Here is a 20,793-nt window from a genome sequence, read left to right on the forward strand (position 1 = left end):
TAGCCTCCTTTTCCTCTTTATTAGTAACAATATCCTGCACCGTGACACATCCCGCCCCCCCCCCCCCCCCCCCCCAACACACACACACACACACACAACCTCCCCTCCTCCGACCCCTCAATGGCAGTCAGGTAGAGCAAAAAGGTGGGGCCTTCCTTCCTTCCTGCTTTGTGACATGTTTAGTCCAAAAAATGATGGCTTCTCTTTGTCGCGAGTAAAGCCGCTCAGTTTTCTCTTTCGCGCACACACAATAACTTGAAATAACATTGAGACACTCATTAAGGATTTTTTGGGGGGGTCTTTCATGTCACCAACACGCAAGGACAAACACGTTGCGTGATTGTAGCGTGTTGTTTTCTTTCCAACACATTCGACCTACAAGAAGTGACAAGTAAAGAAAATGGTGGAGTTGTTTATTTACATAGCCAATTTAATACGCCAAGCACCTAAAGCATTTGACATCACTTTTTGCTACTAGCTTATTCCATTTGTGTGCAGCATAACAACTAAATGCCGACTCACCATGTTTGCTTTGAACTCTGGGCTCCACTAATTGGCCCAAGTCTGGAGACCTCAGAGCCCTCCTACCTTTATATTCAATCAGTATTCCCATCATTTATTCAGGACCTTTATCCTTCAGTGATTCATAGACCAGTAAAATCATTTTTAAAATCTATCCTACAGCTGACTGCGAGCCAGTGTGAAGTCTTTAGGACTGAAGCAATATGTTCAACATACTTGCACTACCTTAGGTTTACCGAACTAGGTCCAAACAGATGTTGTAGATCTTGTTGTTGTTTTTGCTCTCTCTCTCTCTCTTTTGTCTAGCTCCAGGTTCCAAAAGCAGGTTCCAGCTGGCATTGTTTTTTATTGTAGCTGAAGTGCTTCTCACAAGGACCTGTCACGGTCAATCAATGCAGAATCTTTAAAGCATAAACACAAGAGAGGAGCAGGGTGAGAATGACGAGAAGCGGCAGTAAAACAGACCAAAATACAAATCAGGGGGTGAAGGTGGGGCAATAAGACGAGTTGCGTATAAGGTGTGGTTTAATCGAAAGGGCGAGTGTAGAAACAAGACTGAAATCAGGATTGAAAATTTTCTACAAAGGAATAAGGACATTCTGAGTCCAACTAGAGAATGCTCTAGAACACGGGTCAGCAACCTTTACTGACAAAAGAGCCATTTTAGGCCAAATAAATAATGAAAAATCTGTCTGGAGCTGCAAAACCTTTGAACATTGTGTTAACACAACATATGCAGCATCCAAAACTTTGAAATTCACTTCCACCCTTTTGTCTTCTGTTTTTGGATTTTATTTTTCTATTTATTTTTTTGTTATTTATCAGACTTATTTTTTTCAACCATTTTAGAATTTTCTGAATTTCTGTCAAATTTCAGACTTTTTGGGGGGGCAATTTTATGAACATATTATGGTAATTTTTTCCCTCTCTTTTTCCCTTTTGGACATTTTATGACTTTTTTTCTTTTGCCTTTTTTTGAGTTGAATTTCTGACATTTTTGTGTGCATTTTATGGTAATTTTCAGTATTTCTTCTGTTGTTTTTGGACATTCATAGTTACATTTTTAACGATTGTTTTTCTACCTTAAAAAAAAAAATCTGACTTGGTAATTTTGTGTACATTATATGGTCATTTTCTGCCTTTTTTCTTTTGTTTTTGTACATTTTATGGCATTTTTCCCGGCCTTTCTTTGTGTGCAATTTTGTAAAAATATATTTTTAAAAATATATGGTAATTTTATGCTTTTCTTGTTTTTTTGCACATTTTATAGTCACTTTGGGTGATTTTTAGGTATTTTCTAAAAACTTTTTCTACCTTTCATCTCTCTTTCTCTGACAACTTACAAATTTGGACTCTGATATTGTTAAAATTGAATTATTCATATTTATTTTAAATTGTTAATTCAAGGAATATTTTATCTAAAAAAAAAATAATAAATGTGCAAAAGAAAAAAAATATTAATTAAAAAATAATAATTGAGAGCCACAGGAGAGGGACTAAAGAGCCACAGGTGGCTCCAGAGCCGCAGGTTGCAGACCCCTACTCTAGAAACTGTAGCGAGCGAAAGAAGCAGAATAGACTCAGCAATATGCTAAGCCATGTCATACTTTATGAGTAAGTAACAGAACTCTATCTTCCTTACCAAAGACATCCAGGCCTGTCTTTAAACCAAGGAACAGAAAAGGAACTTTTCCAAACTGTTACCGCAAAAACAAATTGTCTAAAATGTCTTGATATGATGAAAAATTGCGATGATTGAGTCATTAATTGACTCTCACATTACTTTGGTCCCTCTAATTCGCTTTGAAGGCTCTCATCAAGCAGGGACCACTTGGGATAACATCTTGATTGTAAGCCAAAAGGCCACAATGAACACAAACATGACATCTTCCATTTAGTCAATCAAGAGCAATGTTGTGGTTTTAAAGTGGAAAAAAAATCCCACGGAAAGCTTCCCTTTGTTCTTTCAGATTCCGGATTCCTCTCTCTCAAATGAGGGAAACACAAAGCAGCTCTCGGTTTCGTCTCACATTTAACACACAAATGTTTCTGCGCTGACTCCATATGGCAATGAAGAGTCCAGGCGGCGGCTGGCGGCGAAATCAAAAGCGGCGGCGAGGGGCGAGTCCGTTTGTTGATGGCGCACAAACAAAAGCCGACAGGAAGTGCGCACGCCAAATGATGCTAATGTGGCATTGGAGGACTTCCCTATTCCTAAAATGTCTTGTCTACCTGCCAGGTAGTACGTTAAAGGATTTGAATTTATTTCCAGTTATAAAAAACAGCAAAGACAAGAAATTTAAATTGCGGCCAAACAGTTGGTTCTCATGTTTTCATTTCCTCCGGGACGTCCCGCTAATCAGCAACACAAGCGGGATGAGATTGCTTTCTCAGTGCCTTAAGCTCTTTTATTTGAAATGTCTTTCATTTTGCCTCAATGAAGCAAAGCACTGATGGATGGCTGGACTTGAGGCACGGACAGATTTTTCCCAAGGCACTTGAATGCAATCTAAGAACATTAGACTGTGAATTGTCTGATTGGAAGACAGGATGCCAAAAACGTAATTAGTCGACTTTACACTAAACATCGATGCAGAGTAGTGAAGTTGACTCAGCGGAGAAACAACAGCAACAATCACCAACAACATGAGAGGGTGTGGAAGTGATAAATATAAAAAAAGTCAACAAGTACACACCTCGTCCTCTTCTCGGATGTTACCCGACACGCAGCCTTTAAGTGCCGCACAATGAATCAAGACCACGCTCACTTTACACTCGGCCATTGTGTTGAGCACACACAAAGCGGGACCGGGCCGCCGCGTCGGGCCGGGCCTTTCACCTCACTGACGCCTGGTTTTGTCACTAGAGGCAGGAAGTGGAGCAGTTTGTCCCCTTTGTGTATTTGTGTGTAGGAAGACACACAAAGGTACAGTGTCATCAGCTTTCACCTTTTGAAAAGATATAAAGACGCCATCATTATTCTTTAACCTCCTTCTTTCTTTTTTTGAACGATTGAGCTCCATGAACTCTGCCCGGCAACAAGCTAGTACTGCTAAGCTACTTTGGCTATGTTAGCTCTGTGAGAACTTTAATAATGTTATTCCTGCCAGGAATGATTGACAGGTTTGTAGCCGGGTCTCATGGTCAGGTCTGATCCGTAGTAGTTTTCATTGTTGTCATGACTGAAGTCACAATAGAGTCCAAAAACTTTCTCCTTAAAAAATCCAAAAGCAAGGAGGGCTGGGACCAAATTAGGAAACAAGCATCCTGCCACAGGGGCGTCATGCAGTGGTCCCGTCATGGCCAGACTGTTGGCCTTGGCACTCACGCTGTCTGAGAACCGACCGGCCCCGCTAACCTCTGGCAGCGAGGCACCTCCGAGACGGGTCGGCCCCCGAACGGGGTTGCCATTGGGAGCAGAAATTAAAAATAGATGGGGGGAGGTTGCGGGGTACTTGAGGACCACTAATGAAACAATCACATTCCGGGGGCCCGGATGGCGCTCAAGCTTTGTCCTTTTGAGGCTCCCAGTGAGACTTGGGGTAAATATTTATTCTAAACGTGGGCACAACTCTGCAATGTTGTTGCAACATTCATTATGTCAAAACTGACTTGATCGATGTGGTTTGTTTGCTGGATAAACAAAATTTTTCTCCTATTATGCCAAGTAGTTTAGTCTTTTTTAAGATATACGTAATTCTGGTGTGAACTCTTCTCTACATGAGTCAGCTATGGAACCCAGGAGATGATTTATTGTGTTTTATGTAATATGTTCACCACAACAAGGACAACCTGATTTTGTGTCACAAATGCTAATGTTTATGCTAGCCTTCCTAAATTTTACCTGCTCATTTTTCAATCATCACCACAGGCTTGCTAATGGATGCTAAGCTAAAATGATTATGATAATCCACAATGAGGTCAGCAAGTTTTCTATAATCAATGCTCATTTCAGTCTTCTCAACCAGTGTAAGAAATTAGCATGCTAAGCTAAAATGATAAAGTGACCTACAACCTACAACTGATCGCCAGAAACCATTTTTGTGCGGTTAAAACATATATTGTTGTTAGCATGCTAGTTGACGCTAAGCTAAAATGGCTACCTAAAGTCTTTTTGAGCATCTCAATATGTACACCACAACAAGGGCGACCTAATTTGTGTCACAAATGCTAATGCTCATGCTAACGTTCCTAAATTTTACCAGCTCACTTTTCAGGCCTCACCACAGGCTTGCTAATGGATGCTAAGCTAAAATGATATGATGATCCGCAATGAGGTCAGGCAGATTTCAATAAGAAATGCTCATTTCAGTCTTCTCAACCAGTGTAAGAAATTAGCATGCTAAGCTAAAATGATAAAGTGATCATGTCTATGCTAACATTTAGCTGCTGTATGAAAAGGCATCCTGTCATGCAAGTGACTTTCAGTCATCACAACAAGCCTGCTAATGAATGCTAAACTGAAATAATATGTTGATCCATAACAAGATCAACCACCTTTCTATAAGAATTGCTAATGCAAACATTCTCAACTTTCACCTGCTTGGCGGAAACCATTTTAAGACCATCTAGACATACGTCACTATTGGCTCGCTAGTGGATGCTAACCCAAAATGATAAAGGGGCTACTTCAAAGCCCCCTCACAGAGCTCCAAATCCTTTAAAGAGCCCGTCCGAGCGTCTCCAAGGGAACACGCCCTCCAATAAACGAGCCTCCACTCTGGCCGGCGCCTGCCAGGAATGTTTTACGTGATGGCGGCGTCTGAATGCAAACACTTTGGGAGGATTGGGAGCGTTCCGCAGCGTTTCCACGAGGTCTCGAGACCACTTGGGTGGCACTCGGCTGAGAAGCGAACCCCCCACAAATGTGCCCCAACAATGGCAACCTGATTCGCACCGGCTACCTTTGAAAGCCCCTTCAGAAGTGAGTTAGCATCCAATGTCACTCACATCTTATTTATTGTCAGGAGTCCAGATATTCCCTCGCTTGAAAAAAGCCACATCTCGGTCCAGGAATGTGAATTGGCGTGGCAGCAGTGGCTTTAAACCTTCTTTTTATTTATTTATTCATTTATGTATATAATATTCACAGTATTTCAATTCAGAACAGATACTCATTTCCAACGCTAACCTGGTAGTTGACCTCATTGGAAACCCTAATTTGAAACCATTTCCCCGGCTTTAAACAGTCATTAGAAACCTTTACTTAGAAACCCTAATTTGAAACTTTATCGATAACCCTAATCCTGACCCTTGAAACTCTATCCATGGCTTGAAAACCTCATTTAGAACCATACACCTGGCTTTAAATCCTCGTTGGAGCCTTCATTTGAAACTCTAACTTGAAACCCAAACCCTGACTTCACGCCTTAATCAAAACCTTATTCCTGTCCTGAATCTCTTATTTAAAACAATTTCCCTGGCTTGAAGCTTGAATCCAAAATCTTATCCGGGCATTGAAACCCTCGTTTAAAAACATCCCTGCCTTAAAATACTAATTTGAAACCATAATCCTGGCTGTAAATCCTCACTGGAATCCTGGTTTGAAACCTGAATTAGAAACCTTAACCCTGGCTTGAAGTCTTATTCCAAAACCATATCCCTGGTTTAACCTCCTAAGGCCCAAGCTGTTTTTTTTACATGCAAAGTGCTGTGGCCACTAAGCCTTAGGAGGTTAAAACCCCAATTGACAACCATATCCTTGTCTTAAAACCCTAATCAGAACCCCCATTTCCAACTTAAAATAATTTAAAACCATGTCCATTTCAAACCCTAATTTGAAACTTTACCCATAGTTTGAAACCCTAATTACAAATCCTCATTTAAAAAATCTATCCCCGTCTTAAAACCTCCATTTGAAACCCTATCCAAAATGTGAAAACCCTACATTGAAACCTCATGCCTGGATCGACACCCTAATTTTAAACCCCATTCCAAAGTCTTGAAACCCCAGTATACAAATCTAATCTGAAAACATGTCTTTGGTTTGTAATCGTACCCGTGTCTTGGCCTGGTAATGTGAGTCGCCGTGTCCCCATGGCCTCTGCGCGGGATGGCAGCCGGGGACGTTGGGGAAGTAGAAGAATTTCCGTCCGTCCGTCCGTCCATCCATCATTTACGTGTCAGCATCGCCAACCTCATGCTGACTCCCATAAGTGTCGCCGCACACGCGCACACATTCACACACGCACAGAGCTGCGCGGGGAGATGAATTGATAGCATTAATCATTGTCAGGGTGCGATTATATTGAATAGAACATCTGTTGAACATGTACAATGACGTGAAGATTCCATCATAACACACGTGTCAGTGTGTGCGTGTGTGTTGCTTGCGCGTTGTGTACTGATTGCAAACATGTTGTTGTTTTTTCCGGAGGATTCCGTTGACTAGAGATGCTTTTTTCCCTTTTGATGAGATACACTGATTAGAGGCATATTTAGGACACGCCCCCGAGCAAAAATTGGCTCGTGTTGAGGGTTTACTCCTTTTTTTTGTTGTTGTTTTAGTTTTATACTTTGGTTGCACGAAAGTTTTCACCTGATGTCAGCCTGAAGTGTTAAAATGTACAGTACATAAAACAGGCTGGTGATGAAGTACAAGTGTAGCTGCACTACACCATAATGAACTGTAGGGGGGGCGATAAAAAGAAGTCAACCACCTGTACAAAAGGTTTCTGGGTCTCTCTTCAATCAGCCCCAGGAATTTAATTTAGGGAGACCCTTATTTGAAACCCTAACTCTGCCTTGATACACTAACTTGAACCCCTGATTTTGGATTGAAATCCTGATTTGATACCCTAACAATTTCTTACTTCAAAACTTTGACAATGGGTTGAAAGACTAATTTGGAACTCTAACCCAGATTTTTTTTCAAACCCTAACACAGATTTGAAGCTCTTATCCTGCCTTAAAACCATACCTTGAAACTCTAACCTTGGCATGGGCCGATTACCGATTGGACAATTTACTTTTGGTTTTAAGTTGAGTAAATGAGCAGCATGAGGGGAGAGCAATTACACACGGAGGAGGGAGGCAGCAAGACAAACGAGACACTTCAAACACTGATGCAATTTTTCTTCTGTTGATTAATGTGTATTGTCCTAAAAAGAAAAAAAAATGGTGCCGGCGGGTCCTTGTTAGCCCCTAGGACAACATGAGTACCCCACTGATCTGTTCTAAAAAAAATAGCTCACAAGTGATTAGACACTGTGGTTGATTAAAGAATTAAAACAGAAGAATGTTAAAATGTATTTATCTAAACATCCACATTTCTTCTGTACCAAATATTCTAATGTATATTTAGTTAAATCCTAATTTGACACCCTAATCCTGTCCTGGAAATCTTACACTGGCTTGAAACCCTACCCCAAACCCCTTATTCGGTCTTGAATTTGAAACTCTAACCCTGACCTGAATCCCTAATATGGCTTGAAGTTGAAACCCTCAACCTGGCTCCAAACCCTGACCTTATCTTAACCTTACCTGAAACCTACTTTAAACTTTAACATCGACGCATTGTCAGTTAACAACGTGTTATATTATGCAATATTCCGCTTGTCGTGTGCGGCAAATATTTCATTCCGTACGTATAAAATAGCAAACGTGCCTCACAGAAAAAGCGGAATGTAATTTCCTGCACGCAGTAAATCAGATTGAACATGTATGATATTCCATGGAAAAGCTTGAGTCAGAGGGTGAGCATCCTTCACTCCCAGCGTGTGCGTGCGCATGCGTGTGCGTTCTCACAGTTCACCTGCTCCACACGCACACGCACAGATGAGAGTGTTTAGGGCGGCCTAGTTAGGACATCGCCATCCCGATGTTTCCAATCAGGCGTTCGGCTTGAACAAAGTGAAGACGAGACCCGCCCTGGTCCGCAATGTGTGTGTGCGCGTGCGTGTGTGTGTGTGCGTAAAATGCAAGAATCCCAGCTCTTAAGCCAAAATGTAGAACACCAGCCTAATCCCTCCCATGGGCCTGAACATTTTTGCTCGCTAATTATGATTGTGATGATAAATGTGATCTTTAAAAAGCTTTGAGCTGCTTTGCATTCCGCCGCGAGCTTTTTCGTTTCTTTTTTGTGTGTGTGTGTGTGTGTGTGTGTGTGCATAAGACGCCCGCTTTGACGTCGACATTTCAACACGCTCGCAAACGTGGAGGAAGAGGAGGAAGTGGCGTCCAAGTGATCCCAAATCCCAGCTGTTGTTTTAGCCACTGAGGAGCTTTCAGGCCAGCGTGATGTAACGCAATCGCTTTTATGCGCTTTTGCAGCAACGCGACGCTAAACACTTCGTTTGCCAACAAGGCGTCGACATATCGAAAAGAAAAAACGGATTGACTTGAATTGATGTCGGATGAAAGATGCATGTGGAAAGTAAACAACATTTGTCTGACCTTTGCCCTCTTGTTACGTACGAGTTGACATTCATAGGTTCAATTACGGTTGTTCAGAACTAAGGCTTCGAGGTAGGGTTTCAAATCAAGGATATCATTTCAAATTAGGGATCTGAATTGGGAATAGGCTTTTAAATGAGGGTTTCAAACCAGAGATAAGGTTTCAAATTAAGGTTTCACATCAGGGATGGGGTTTCAAATCATGGTTTTGAGTCAGGGATGGGGTTTCTAATTAAGGTTTCAAGTCTGGAGAAAGGGATTCAAATTGGGGTTTCAAATGAGAGATATGGTTTAAAATTAGGGATTCAAGTCAGGGATAGGGTTTGAAACTAAGGCTTTGAGTCAGGGGTAGGGTTTCAAATTGGGGTTTCAAGCTAGGGGTATGGCTTCAAATTATGGATTCAAGTCAGGGATAGGGTTTCAAATGAGGGTTGCAAGAGAGGTTTAGGGTTTCAAATTAGAGTTTTATTACAATTTCAAGACAGAGATAGGGTTTTATATTAGGGTTTCCAGCCAGGAATAGGGTTTCAAATTAATCTTTCGAATTGGGGTTATATGATTTTAAATAATAGTTTCAAGACAAATCAAATCAAATCAAATTAGGGTTGTAAGTCAGGGATAAGGTTTGTTATTAGGGTTGTAAGAGAGGGGTGGGATTTCAAATTAGAGCTAAAAATGACAATTTCAAGACTGAGATAGGGTTTCAAATTAGGGTTTGAAGCCAAGAATAGGGTCTCAAGTTGAGGTTTCAAACACGTGTTACTCTTTCAAATGAGGATGGCAAGACAGAGATTGGATTTCAAATGAGGGTTTCAAGGTATGTTTACGTTGTGAAATGAGGGTTTCATGCCAGGGATATGGCTTCAAATTTGGGTTTTAAGACTGAGGTCGGCTGTCAAATGAGGGGTTTAAGACAAGGATAGGGTTTCAAGTCAGGGCTGCAGTTTCAAATTACGTTTTTTTTTTTTAAGAAAAGGATTGGGTTTCAAATGAGGGTTTGGCCATGACAGTGATTTTAAAAAAAGCAAATGTGAAAAGAATGGCGGCCGCAAGTTTAATGATTTCTTCACTTGTCACTTCTGCGCAGCTAACATGGGACACATTAGCATAAAACATTAGCTGGATGTGCCGTAAATGTTTTTCCAAAGCCATAATTCTCCACTCAAAGGGGAGAATAAACACATTTAATTGTTTGAGATGGATGTCAGTGATCGTGTAGCGTGTGCGGGCGGGCGGCTTGTTGCAGTTACAACTCCTCTGGGACAAAGTCAGAGCACAAATAAATCACCGGAGCTGACAGACGAGCGTAAACAAGTCCCGCCAGGAAGTGAACTTGCCGAGATGGAAAAGCCGGGACCGCGAGCAATGTCATCGTGGCGGCCGAGAACGTCGCTACGAGTGACTTTTTTTTTCTTCTTTCGTAATAGACAGTACAGCGGAACTGTCGCAAAAATAGCATTTTTAAACTTATGTCCATGCTTTCCATGTGATGAGAACATCGCCATGTCCAACGTGGCCTCCACATTGACACTAAAAACAATTGGATGAAAAATAACACATTAGGTAAAAAAGGGACTGACCCAACTTTTTGCGTTATTTACAGTATTAACCCAAAAAGTTGTGTCAAATGAATGACCCACAAAATAAGATAATTTAAAAAGTATTTCTGGGGGTCAGTTGGGTCAAAAATAAACCCAAGTGAATCCTAAAAAGAACCGACCCAATTGTTTGGGTTACATTTATCTAACTTTTGACCCAAAAACTTCCACAAAACAACACAATATTTTTGGCTCAGTTGGGAAAAAAATAACCCAAATTTGGTCAAAAAGGGACCAACCCAACTTTATGGGTTATGTATTTAATTGCGTCAAATGAATAACCCATAAAACAACCCAATATTTTTGCCCAATTGGATCAAAAAATTACCCAAATTGGATTAAAAAGGGACTGGGTCAACTTTTTGGGGGTTATTTATTCAACCCAAAAAGTTGGGTCAAATAAATAATCCACAAAGCAACACAATTTTTTGGGCTCATTTGGATCTAAACTAACCCAAATGTGGTCAACAAATGGACTGACCCAACTTTTTGGTTATTTACAGTATTAAACCCAAAAAGTTGTGTCAAATGAATGACCCACAAAATAACATAATTTAAAAACAAATTAAGCATTTCTGCGGGTCAGTTGGGTCAAAAATAACCCCAAGTGAATCCTAAAAAGAACCGACCTAATTTTTGGGGTTACAGCATTTATCTAATTTTTGACCCAAAAACTTCCACAAAACAGCACAATATTTTTGGCTCAGTTGGGAAAAAAATAACCCAAATTTGGTCAAAAAGGGACCAACCCAACTTTATGGGTTATGTATTTAATTGCGTCAAATGAATAACCCATAAAACAACCCAATATTTTTGCCTAATTAGATAATTTTTTTTTACCCAAATTGGATTATAAAGGGACTGGGTCAACTTTTTTGGGGTTATTTATTCAACCCAAAAAGTTGGGTCAAACAAATAATCCACAAAGCAACACAATTCTTTTGGCTCATTTGGATCTAAACTAACCCAAATTTGGCCAACAAACAGACTGCCCAACTTTCTGGTTTATTTATTTGACCCAAAAAGTTGGGTTAAATGAATAACCTGCAAAACAACCTTTTTTTTTTAAAGTCAGTTAGATCAAAAAAGGGTACCAAAAAAAAAGGTGGAGATCCAACATTTATTCAACACAAAATTTGGGTCAAATAAATAGCTTCCCAAACAACCCAATTTTTGGGTCATTTGAGTCAAGGATTACCCAAATTGGATCAAAAAGGGACCCACAAGGCAACCAAAGTTGAAACCATATAACTAACGCACAAATCAATTGTTTTGAAACCATATTAATTATTCATATGGTTTCTCCTTGGGTTCATTTGATCCAACTTTAGGTTGACCCACTTAACGGTTATTTTTGACCCACCTCTTTTTCGAGTCAACGAAAAGACATCTAAAGACATCTAAGCCAGTTCAAGCGTGCCGTACATGTTGATAGCAAAGCTAACCTTGTTATTGTGACATGAAGCAGACAGCGCGTTGAACTGGAGGGGGGTCTCCTCTTCAAACCCTCAGTGGGGGCAAGGGTGACATCACATCACTAATGGGGGAGTGTGTGTGTGTGGGGGGGGCATCATGCTGTGATGCTGGCCGGCAGCCAGCAGGACATCTCGCAAAAGAGCTGCGACTGCACAACAAAGACGCATAAAAGTCATCGTCAGACAAGCGGGCTGAAATACTCCACGTGCGGTGGTCTTTGTTCCTCCTGGGGGGAGCAAGGGTGGGGGGGGTGCTTGCTTCTCATCCTTTATTACCCGTCGCTGTTTAATCAAGTGTACTCTGGACGCACTTCACAGGAAGCCCCGCCAAAATAAGCACGTTAAATACGTCCAATAAGCGACATGCAGACGCATCAATTCCCAGTGTCTATTTCAAGTGAAATATGGAAGTTATCATAAAAATGAGGGATCGCATCCATTTAACTCTTTGATCTGCTTTTGTTCTTTATTCCGCTCATAAACTAAGGCAAAGGTGCAGCTAAGTTCACTTGTTGGATGGTTTGGGACCACAGCAAGGTTGGGATTGAGAAGTTAGGGTTTACAAACAGATAACAGGTTTAAAACTAAGTTAAAGTTTCAAAGAAAAACAGGGGTGGTATTTCAATCAAGGGTTTCAAGACAGGGTTAGAGTTTCAAAGTAGGTTCTCACAGCAAGGTAGGAATTTCAATTAGGGTTTCAAGCCGGAGTCGGGTTTAGTTTCAAGCCTAGGTTTTCAATCCTGGACCAAGTAGAGTTTCAAGGCCTACAAACTCAAAGTAGGGGTTTAAATCAGGGTTAGAGTTTCAAAAAAGGGTTTCAAAACAAGAGGAATGCTTTTGATTTTGTTTAGTTTGAAACACCAACCCAGGCTTGAAACCCTACCAGAAATACTGTCTACATCAAAGACATCCACTGACGACCAGTCCAGGATCTATTCATCTGGGATTAAGTGACCCTGAGCCGCATATGGAAAATGGATGGCGCGTTGCCGTGGCAACCCCTGCACGTTGGATGCCGATCCAAGAACACAAGCGGGCCCGATCCAAAGTCCTTCCTCGTTTATCTGCGTGTTTTTGTTTCCACGGCGGAAAAAAAAAAAAAAAAAAAACGGGGAAAGACTTCCGACGTGTTTGATGAATGGGATAATGTGAAGAGCGGCATTCAAGTGAAATACGACAACGGATGCTTTGATCACTTTTACAGCACACAAACACAGAAATACATTTAACCCTTCGAACGGCTGCCATTACGTAATCAATGAAATCCTAACCCATGTTCGAACTTAAAACCTTTGCTGACCATTCACTTCACATTATTCTGTCATACGTTTCTGGATGAAGAGTTACTGAAACACACTCCGTATATAACATATATAAAAGTATATACGCCGCATAATACACTAATGAAGTCCTTAAACCTCAAGCACAGCTGACCACGTTAATCAGACCCCTGGAGACAACCTGCGCATACATCAGACCCGACAGGGCACTCGGAGGCCCCTTGCCGCATGTTGCTTCAACGGGGACGCCGGCCCCTCCCCTTCTTGGTGCTGCAGGTGCGCGATGGCGTCACACCCAGCGAGGTCACGGTCAGGAATGAGTTATGGTCTTCATACGAGTCGGGTTGTGGACGTTGTGTCACGCCTGGTTAGCTGGCTGCGCTACATTAGATTAGCTCAAGGATATCGCCGGATGTTTTCATCTTTGAGTTCCATCGTTCAGTGGCGGTCCGTGGAGGTATGGAGGGGAAACCTGCTCAGTTGTGGAGCAGCTTCCAGGAAATTGGATTGGGGGGGTGTGACTTGCTTTTGTACTTTGTATCTTGGAAAACTTTACAGATATGTGCCAGAACATGTAACAATAGAGGCTACAAAGGGAGTTTTGTTTTTTGGGTTTTGGGGAGTTCAGAGATCAGTGTTGACATATTTTTCTTCAATGAAGGCATCTTAGGGAAACCGGATCAGCTCTGGAGCTGCTTCCAGGAGACTAGATTGGGAGGTTTGACTTGCTTTTATGCCTTGCATGTTGACAACTCGCATATCTTTGTGCCAGAACTTGTAACAAAAGAGGCTACAAAAGGAGTTTTTGTAGAAAACTAGCCCAGGTTTTGACACAATATGGCTTGTTCAGTTTTGGAGGACCTTCCATAAGACATGATTGGGATAGCTTACTCGCTTTTGTACTTTGTAGCAAGATATTTTTATGTGCCAGATCTTGTAAGAACTGAGGATACAAAAAAGTTTTGTTGGAAAATACAGCACTTTCCTTTCTTTTCTTTGGTCCTTCCTCGGGTCTCCCGACGGCCTCACGACTCTGGCTGGAAGTGTTCAGTTTAGGTGAACGGTATGGGATTTTTTAAATAGGTTTTAGGTGAACTAATGAATACACACACACACACACTCACACACACGCACATACCAAAAAAAAAAAAAAAGAGCAACGATGATGACATGTCAAATCGGTAAAATTACCGAATGAACAATACTGAGCTCTCCAGAAAAAAAAAAAAAAAAAGGAAAATACAGCAAAAGATGCTGGCGGTGGATCCGCTTGTGAACATGACCCAGTAGGTCAGCAATGAAGATCCATGGAGGCATCTTAGGGAAGCCTAAACCTATCTTCGTGCCATAACTTGTAACAAAAGAGGCTACAAAAGAAGTTTTTTTGAAAAATAGCCCAGGTTTGAACACAATATGGTTTCAACAAAGATCGTTGGAGGCATCTCAGGGAAACCTGTTCAGACTGGATTGGGAGGTGTTATCTTAAAATCTTGTCCGTTATCTTCATGTCAGAACATGTCAGTCACTTTCACGAAGGCATATTAAGGAAACGTGTCCAGTTTCTAGAGCAGCTCCCAAACTGACAGGACAGGGACAAGATGTTTCTTGGTTTTGCAGTTTTTTTCAGATATTTTTGCATGCCAGAGATTGTAATGATGGAGGCTACAAAAGGAAAATAGAGCAACAGATACCGACGGGTTGTGGATATTGTCACGCCGGCTTTATCTGTCAACATCAACATTAGGCAGACGCTTTTATGACCTTTGCACATGTTTTTGAGGCATCTTAAGGAATCTTGTTTTGAAGCAGCGTACAGAAGACTGTATACGGATAAGATATGTTTTTCCTAGGCTAGGCTACAAAATAAGTTTTTGTTGGAAAACAGAGCAACAGATGCTGGTGGTCAGGAAGGACTTTGGGTTCTGGATGTCATGTCACGCCTGCTTTAGCTGTCACATAAACATCAGGCAGACATTTTTATGACCTTCGCGCATGTTTTGACATCGTATGGCTTTAGTGAAGATCCATGGAGGCACCTCGGGGAAATCTGCTCAATTTTAGAGCGGCTTCCAGAACACTGGACAGGGACAAGATACTTGGTTTTGTACTTTGTATCAGATATTTTGTGTGCCAGAACTTGCAATGACGGAGGCTACAAAAGAAGTTTTGTTGGAAAACAGATGCTGAAGAGCTCGACGAGCCATCCAACAAGGAGAACGATTCCCGTGATGGCGTTAAACTTATATGCCATCTTCCTCCTCTCGTCCGCCTTTTCCTAATGGATCCTGCAGCGACGTGCAACGACGGCGGCCGGGAACGTCAGTCTCATCCCCGTTGCGAACTTCGGAGGATACAACAGGAATCCGATTGCACTCGGCTCCTCATCCCCGTCCAACACAAAGATACCAAAGTTTCCCATCTGGCGTTCTCCGGTTTCGGCCTGCTTGGACGGCGTCGTGCTGTCGCTCACCAGAGGACGCGTGTTTGGAACGGTGCAAACATCAGCAGGAATCCGTCAACTTTTTATGTTCGCTTGACTATTTTGACACTTCATGCTTGATATAATCCGCTGGCGCTCTTTTTATTACAAATTTGCCTTCCAGCCATGAAATCGCCCTGAAAATAGTTGTTTGGAAGCTCAGGGCTTGTTGAGAAACAATCGGCTCGATCAGACTCAGGTTCTTTTATTACAATCACATGTTGACCTTTTAAAACCAGCTTAAAGTGGAATAAACGATCACATCTTTGCGATTTAATATTCTCCATTACCGACTACGGGGCTATTTTGACTTGCAACCAGTGTTCCCAGTTACGTTAAAAAAAAGTAACTTAGCTACTTTACTTATTACTATATTTTAAAAGTAACTTAGCTACTTCACTAATTATTCAATTTTAAAAGTAACTTAGCTACTTTACTAATTACTTGATTTTAAAAGTAACTTGGCTACTTTGCTCATTACTTTATTTAAAAAGTAACTTTATTTAAAAAGTAACTTAGCTACATTACTAATAAGTTAGGTTACAAGTTACTTTATTAATTACTTTTAGCAAATGCCGACAATCCCTGCTAAACAAAAATGACAATTCAACCCCCCCCCCCCGATATTTTATTGGAACTGCTTTTAACAGTAATGTTTAAGGATAAAGTTTGCTACTTTAATGCTAGAATGCTATAATAACAAAAAATCCATAAGCACACGGGCTAATAATTAGCATCTGTGATGTTGTTACCCTTTAAGCAACGGATATCTGAACACACACAGTGCTGCCATGCATGCAGACAGACCATATAGCAATACTTATAGGCGTGTATTCTTTATCCTCTGTGAAGATTAAAGAATGACTAAAATTACTGCTGAATTGAGAAACGAGAGGAGCTGAGCCGCCAGTGCAATATATCTGTACGTCTGTCTTTTATATGCACAATTTAAGATGACGAAGGTAATGATATCAATACTGTATGTATATTTTAAAGTCGATGCAAGTTAATTCTAAAAAAAAAAACATGCTGAGGAAAAAAAGTTTTGATGCTTGTTTGGTATCAGGAGAAAAAAAGAAGAAGCAAATATTGTTTTGAATATGTTTTGCATTTTCTACAAACAAAGAGGATAATTAGAATCATAAATCTAAAGAAATATGTGAGATTTCCTTATTTAATTTTCCGGCCATATGTCCTGCTGTCTGTGTCTCGTTGCTCACCTCTGACGGACGGCCCGCGTCTCCCCCGTAAATTGACGCCAGCTGCGGATGGTGGCAGTGAAGACAATCCTGGAGCACATCAAACGAAAGATCATAAAAGAGAAGAAAAAAAGAAGAAGAGGATGGTCAGCATCAAATTATGTCTCTGGCTCGACGGAGGAAACTGCCGCGACCTCTTTCACTTTCATCCTTGGCTCGGGTACACATGTTGCTTTTGGGGCTAGTTGATGACACGTGTGACATCTAAACCCTCTCAGGAGGAACACGGAAAATCTCACCTAGCGACCACAGAAGTGGGGGCTTTAGCGATGAGGTGGTCCAGGCAGGGAGGGGCAACCTCGAGTCTTGTGGAATAAAAAATAAATAAAATCTACACACTCCTTTTCAAATACTAGGTTTTTGCGATTTAAAAAATATTACACCACTTAAAACTATTAAGTGTATTGTTCAATAAAAAAATAAAAAAATCGAAAATGGAAGTAAAAATAAAGAAGTAAATGTGGTCACACAAGCGTGCACACTCACTTGTATCCTAGCTATTAGCCTAGCCATTACGCTTATGTTAACATTCTATACTTGTACGATTTAAGAATGTTAGTTTCATGCTGCTCTAGATATCAGCTTAACAATTATCTTGTCAAGCTAAGCTAGCATTAAATACTATACTATTAAATACTACTTAAATACTAAACTATGAATGCTAAGTATCATGTGGTATGCAAATGTGATGACCCCCAAATCATGCTAGCTTAGCTTAGCTTGTGCTTCAGCCAAGTTTTTGGTGAAAACCCGTAGGCCCTACTTAGTTATTTAATGTATATTAAATTTCAATGATAATCTAAGTTTGTTTCATGTATCAATGGCAATATTCTTTTCTTTCAATGTTTTCAATATGATTGTGACATCACAAGAATGAGGCTAAACTTCAAATCACTCAACATCGATCTATTTCATCCATTTACCCAAAAGTCAAAGTTTTGTACAATAACAATTTCATGGGGCTCCTTCTTATTCCATTATTCCTCAAAATATTGCCTGCACAGTCTATAAAGGTTTTATGACAATGACAGTTTGACCCTGGACAAAGACAAAAGGAAAAAGAACAAATCAGAGCCTCCCGGAGCAGATTGTGCTCGACTTCAGGGGTGCAAAAGTCTCTGACTGACCATTTAATCCAAAGAAGAAGTGAACCGAATCTGAAGCAGTTGTTGTCCTAAATCAGTAGGATAATGTTCCCGGGATGCACACTAAAAGCTTTAATTGAAAAACCTGTTGACGTGTACACGAGGACGTTTTGGGAGGTTCCCACACTGCTGGGAACACGTAGGCTTCCGGACCCTCCGCTGATGGTTGAAACAGGCCGCCGTCTACACGGGAATTATTTATGGGAGCGCACACGTGGCCACATGCGCTGCGTTTGAATGCCACGGCTGAACTTGTAACAGTTCAATCTGAAGGTCAAAATCCCAGAGGCGGACTTGAGCCCCAGGATCCCCGATCCGGTCTGCTTTGGCTATCAGCGTGCGTCGCTGGTCGTTTGTAATCATCAGCGTGCGTGTGAATCAAGAAAACTGGCCTGCAAAGCCCGGAAAGAAGGCATTTATCAACTGCTAAGATTCCCGTTTGTCGGGAAAAAATATATCTACAGCGGCTGAGCAGGTGCACTGATGATGTCATTTGATTTATAGATCAACTCTGTCCAATGTAAAGCATCGTATTAAATATGTTGCAGCTGATGGCAAATTTGACACGAGCCAATGAAAAGCATGTACTGTATCTTGTCATACTGTATTATTTGTGAAAATTCATGATAATAATATTAACCCTTTAAGCCCTAAGCTATTTTTCAGGCTTTTGAAGAAGTTGTCTTTTTCAGAAAAAAAATTAACACGCATGTATCTTCAAATTGTGTTAGTCTGTAAATATTATTTGAGAATAATAATGATATTATTAAGTAGAAAAAAAAATGTTTTTCTGATACAAATGTACGAAAAGGAGCACACATTTGGAAGAATTATTCCACTATTCAATCCAAAGCATGTATTCATTAATTGTATTTGTTAATATTATTTAGTAATAACTAATGGTATCGGGTACTTGTGAAGGCTGCCGATACCAACCACTAATGCTTTAGGTAAAAAAAAAAAAAACATAAATTAGCACTATAACTGCGGCATTTCAACACATTGGCAAATCATCATCTGCGTCATTGTGTTACATAAAACGTTACATATCAAAAGTATTAGAGATATCGATACTCTGTATGGGTTAGTATGCAAAGAGTTAATATTCGTACTGGAAGCGGTCAAAAAAAGTAGGTATCGAGCATCACTCGTAATAATAACTATAATAATGAGGAGGCAGAGGAAAAGGGGAAACAAATTAAGAAAAAAAAAGTCATTGAATTTTTCTGATAAAAAAAATAAAAATTAATTTGCCAAAATTATGTAGCTCCTAATTGTTTGTTTTTTTAATGCCACAGTTCAATGAAAAGAATTGAGCTGCAAAATATGTTTATTTGCTAATATTAGCCTAATCATTAATATTAAGAGGAAGACCACTAAAAGAAAGATTTTTTTTTTTAAATATCATAGTCTGATTATGATATTGATAACGAACATGATAAAAAAAAAAAAATCGGATTTTATTCACAAAATTTGCAATGCTTTTTTCTGGACAGCTCTAAAAGAAAAGTGTTTTGTTTTTCTCTGGGCATTCCGAAATCTGTCTCACTTCATCTGCAAAACCATTTTTTGTTCATCAAGATATGAAGAAATTCCGCCCACTATAAAAGGAAAAACAACAGAAGTATTTCCAACGGTTGGAATTTCATGCGTGTATTTCTTTTTTTTTTTTTTACATGATCATAAATAAAATCACACCTGCGAGAAGCAGCAACATTCCAGCTTGCCTCTGTAAGCACGTGTGATGGGAGTGGAGGCATTCCGCACAATTGCCGCTTTTTGTTCCTGATGATCCAAAACAGACACACGGCAAGCTTTTAATTGCATGCAAGAAAACCATCTATTCAAAAAAAAAAAAAAAAAAAAAGGGAGCGTGAGGCGTAAAAGTCAACAGGAAATATAATTCACTTGCTCCTCCACAAAAAGTGACACAAAGTGAACTACTTGTGCACTCACAAAAAGCTCCAAATAAGAACCTATGACTGGAATTAAACATTTCAGCACCGGAGCGGCATGTGACTTTTCTTTTTGGTTTCTAATCCTTTTGTTGAGTGTTTGATCACCGTCCAGATTCAAGCAAACGACTCACTTTCCAGTTTTGGAGCGACCCAAAAAACGGGGCTGATTAACTGGTGACACCGCCACTCTCCGCTTTTTATGTTTAATTGCCGCCATTTCTTAAAGTGCTTGGCGCGCTTGCCAAGTGGCAGCGAAAATATGACGGATGGCGTCGTAAAAAGAGCCTCGTCCGCCACTTTTTGCGAGGAGACACTTGGCGCGCTGCTCCGCGGGCCGTATTTCATCCCGCGTCGAGCGCTCTTAATCAAATTTGTTGGTGAGGAGACGCTAATGTTAGCAGGCGGGGAGGGGGACTTCCTGTGAAGTTGGGGTCAGAGCTTACAAATGAAATCATTTTAAATCATATGAATGCTACTGTGCTGTCTTTTCGTCATCCGGGTTCAAAAAAATATCTTGGTGTTTTCTAAATTTTACAAATAAAGAAGTTTTAAAGTCTTTCAGAGGAAATCAAGCGGAAAATCCACCTGTTTTCATCCATCTCAGGGGGCGGCCATTTTTTTTTTTTTTTTACATTATACCATATGACAACACAGTGTGTAAGTGTTCAGTTTCTTAATGTCAC

The 20,793-nt window shown here is 40.5% G+C and overlaps 1 protein-coding gene and 1 long non-coding RNA gene across 2 annotated transcripts in view; both read right to left on the reverse strand.

The window, feature by feature from the left end:
• Positions 1-396: 396 nt before the first annotated feature.
• Positions 397-12,069, reverse strand: LOC144038927 (uncharacterized). The gene is made up of 3 exons (XR_013289314.1): positions 11,960-12,069; positions 6,521-6,717; positions 397-923 (listed from the first exon to the last, which is right to left on the reverse strand). It is a non-coding gene; the product is annotated as an uncharacterized LOC144038927 (long non-coding RNA).
• A 5,225-nt stretch (positions 12,070-17,294) lies between these two features.
• The window catches only part of dusp3a (dual specificity phosphatase 3a), a 39,752-nt gene continuing 36,253 nt past the window's right edge, over positions 17,295-20,793 (reverse strand). Inside the window, exon 5 of the transcript XR_013289269.1 lies at positions 17,295-17,312. The gene's annotated coding sequence lies outside the window, so the exon portion shown is untranslated. The remainder of the gene's footprint in view (positions 17,313-20,793) is intronic.

This window comes from Vanacampus margaritifer, chromosome 18, assembly GCF_051991255.1.
Source record: "Vanacampus margaritifer isolate UIUO_Vmar chromosome 18, RoL_Vmar_1.0, whole genome shotgun sequence".
NCBI lineage: Eukaryota > Metazoa > Chordata > Actinopteri > Syngnathiformes > Syngnathidae > Vanacampus > Vanacampus margaritifer.